General features: G+C 43.3%; 1 long non-coding RNA gene across 1 annotated transcript; it reads right to left on the reverse strand.

The window, feature by feature from the left end:
• Positions 1-2,199: 2,199 nt before the first annotated feature.
• LOC134946893 (uncharacterized) lies at positions 2,200-3,782 on the reverse strand. Its single transcript, XR_010182493.1, has 2 exons — positions 3,700-3,782; positions 2,200-2,477 (listed from the first exon to the last, which is right to left on the reverse strand). It is a non-coding gene; the product is annotated as an uncharacterized LOC134946893 (long non-coding RNA).
• Between the last annotated feature and the right edge of the window lie 217 nt (positions 3,783-3,999).

The following is a 3,999-nucleotide window of genomic DNA, read 5'->3' on the forward strand; positions in this document are numbered from 1 at the left end:
CATCCCCATTATATATACCCCACACAGTGTACCCATCCCCATTATATATACCCCCTACAGTGTACCCCACCCTATTATCTATACCCCATTATACTCCCACACTCACCCTTCCCCCACCCTTGGGACCCCCGCACCTGGCCCTTCCCCCACCCGCAGTGCCCACAGAACTCCTCCCCCATCCGTCACACCCCTACACCCGCCCCTCCCCAACCTGTGGCAAACTCCGAACCCCCTAACCCACCCACAGAACCCCCCCTTCCCCACCCGCAGCACCTCCGGAACCCCTCCCCCCATCTGCGACACCTGCACCTGCCCCTCCCCAACCGCAGCGCATCCGGACCCCTCTCCCATCAACATCCCCCACTACCCCGCCCCCTCCCCATCGGACTCCCTTTCGTCGTGCAATGGTAATACTCCATATAATACAATTATTGGATGCCAGAAAGGCGTCCAGGGGTTAAAGGGGCGTAGCCCCTTGCGACGATGTGAACAGCGCCCGTAGGGCGCGATAAATCACCTAGTTGTTCAATATTTCCATTAATGACCTAACAGAAGGTCTAGAGAGCATGGTGTCAATTTTTGCAGATGATACCAAATTGTGTAAGGCTATAAATACGGAGGAGGATGCGGAATCGCTTCAGAACGACTTAGTTAAATTAGAAGCATGGGCAGCGAAATGGAGAATGCGCTTCAATACAGACAAGTGTAAGTTAATGCACTGTGGTAACAAGAACAAAAATAACACCTACATACGAAATGGGGTAACATTAGGGGATTCTGTACTGGAAAAGGACTTAGGTGTCCTTATAGATAGCAAACTAAGCAGCAGTACCCAAAGTAGGATTGCAGCAAAGAAGGCTAATAAGATATTAGCATGCATAAAATGGGGAATTGATGCAAGGGACGAGAGTGTTATACTCCCGTTATATAAATCACTAGTGAGGCCACACCTTGAATATTGTGTACAATTCTGGGCACCATACTACAAAAAGGATATCCTGGAGCTAGAAAAGGTTCAGAGGCGGGCGACCAAACTAATTAATGGCATGGAGACACTGGAATACGAGGAAAGGTTTGCAAGACTAGGCATGTTTACACTGGAAAAGAGGAGACTAAGAGGCAACATGATCAACATCTACAAATATATAAGGGAACAATACACAGAGCGGGACCTGTTTTCGGTTAGATCAACACAGAGGACTCGTGGACACTCGCTCAGGTTAGAGGAGAGGAGATTCCGCACAAAACAGCGTAAAGGCTTTTTCACGGTAAGGACAATACGTCTTTGGAATTCCCTGCCTGAGGGAGTTTTAATGGCGGACTCAGTCAACACCTTTGAGAATGGGTTAGATAAATTCCTAATGGATAAGGATATCCAGGGTTATGGTGCATAGTCACGCACTATAGTTACTATAAAAAGAGGGATAGAACGCTATGGCAGACATCAGCATCAGTCAAAATTTTAGACCAAATAATCCTGCATAGGAGACCACAAATAGGTTGAACTCGATGGACAATTGTCTTTTTTCAACCTTAGATACTATGTTACTATGTATGTAATGCATATATCCGCCGTATATGCCGGTTATCTGTTTGTCTTCACACAGAAGGACGTCCCGCCGAGTATCTCCATCCACAGTCACCATTATTATCGGGACTTACACCCACCCCTTACTGGTGATAATGGAATTGTTTTTTATATTATGAATAATTATCATAGTTATATATTTAGCTAGACATACAATATATTTCTCACTACAACTACATTAAACAGAGGCAAGAATGCACTAAAGACAATATCTTTGCTCTGGCTCTTTAATGATGTAAAGATTAACTACCAGGTATAACCACAGTAAGCTGTAACCAGTAGATGTTGGCCATGGAACATTGTTTTTATGTACTTACCTATTAGAGAAGGTGAGAAAAGGTGGAAAATACACACTGACAGATTTCTGCAGACTTCAAAAAAGAAAGGTCGCTCCTTTTCGATTAGAAGATTACAGAAACCTCTCAGTGCATATTTCCCCCTGCTCTAATAGGTGAGTGCATAAAGATAAGAATCCATGGTTACTGGTCAGCTACTGGGTGAGCCTCCGTAACAGCGGCGGAGTTACACAGGGGCCTACAACAGCTCTATGACCTTCGTTAGCGTGTCTTTAAGCATTTCAACCTTCAGTTTTAATAAGGTGTTTTCTGCCGCTAACAAGTTGTTCTCCTCGACTAACTGTTTGTTAATGAGATCGAGGACTTTAATCTGGCGATCCTTGTTCTTCTCACTGGGAGATAGTTTTTTGGATAAACTGCCATCAGAGTGATCATAACCCACTGGCTTGGTTGGAGGCATTTCTTCCTCAAGCCTGGTATGGCGAGGCAAGTGGGCATCTCTTCTCTGAGCATTCCAGCTCCTGTATCTTCTGCATGGACAGCAGGCAGTTATCGACTCCCACAGTGTGATCATCCATCTCTGGGCCATAGCGCTGATGTGGAGAAAGATGAAGAGTAGACAGTGTTAGATGCCTTGCAATGCATTTACAATTGTAAGTAACATCTACTACAGTATTTAGGGATATACATTCATATTTAAGATCAACTAGAACCTGAAACTGTAAGCTGTATAATGGCCTTTCTGGACAGTCCATTTCACCGGTTACTATTATACTTATGTAAGCTGAGAACACTTTCATTGTTGGAATTTGTAAAATCATCTGCGGTGTCCGACATAAACCTACTTTCTGCCTTCCCTAATATTTTCAGACTTATCAAACCTTCCAAAGAGTATAAATGGAGCTGTTGCCCATAGCAACCAATTATCTTCTAGCTAATATTTATCTAGTATACTCCATGCAATGATACAGTAGTTAACATCGGATTGTTGCTATAGGCAACACCTCCCATCATTAGAAGGGATGAGAGATCTCCCCCTAGATTACTATTAATGGTGGCCATGTATTGCTGATGTACTCTATGGCTCAGTGTGTAATAAGGAAACCAGGAGAGCGGTGAGGATTTCTCAGTACATAAATAGCTCCGTAGTTTGGCTTCAGTGGCAGAAGATGAAACCATCATGGAAAACCTCAGTGACCACTATAATAAACTAACATACACATGTATAATACAAAACATTTTAAATAAAACATGATAGTATTATTTAAATAAGCACCAGCTATGACATAATTTCATTTTCTATGTATTTGTTTCCAGTTTAATGTGCAGTATCTGTATCCTATTTTCTGTCTTATTAAGGGGGACATTTACTAAGCAGTGATAAGAGCGGAGAAGTGAGCCAGTGGAGAAATTGCCCCATCAACCAATCAGCAGCTCTGTATCATTTTATAGTATGCAAATTATAGATGTTACTTCAGTGCTGATTGGTTGCCATGGGCAACTTCTCCACTGGCTCACTTCTCCGCTCTTATCACTGCTTAGTAAATGTACCCCTAAATCATTAAAGCAATCATTTCTATTCCCCTCTGATTCTTGTTGCCCATTTATCAATAATTTTTAGCTGTTTAAAACTCATTCCGTATGATAAATATTGCTCCAGTCAATCAGCTCCCAACTGTCATTTTTAAACACATGACAGCTGGGAGCTGATTGACTGGAACACATATGCAATAGGTTTTGAATAGCTGATAAATGGGCATCTAAGTCTGCTGCCACATCTAACTAAGCTGCCCTTGTCTTTGTCCAGTTACTAACCTCAGCCAAGTATGTTTCTCCTGCCAGTTGTTTCTACTCCTGCCGGTGATCTTTGTGTCTCCAGGTATTGAAGGAGAATGAGGGAGGCAGCAGCCAAGCCGGGATATAGGCAGTTGATACCATTATGACATCACAGCATGACCTCACAGACCCCACCAGGCCAGCCAGCACTGGTTCTTTCTGGTTTGAGGCCCATTATGACATCACAGCATGACCTCACAGACTCCACTACACTGGCCACTGGTTTGAGGCACCTGTCTTTTGTGTGACTGACATAAGGGAAATGTGATATCACTCCTT

The sequence above is a fragment of the Pseudophryne corroboree genome, chromosome 1 (genome assembly GCF_028390025.1).
Source record: "Pseudophryne corroboree isolate aPseCor3 chromosome 1, aPseCor3.hap2, whole genome shotgun sequence".
Classification (NCBI taxonomy): Eukaryota; Metazoa; Chordata; class Amphibia; order Anura; family Myobatrachidae; genus Pseudophryne; species Pseudophryne corroboree.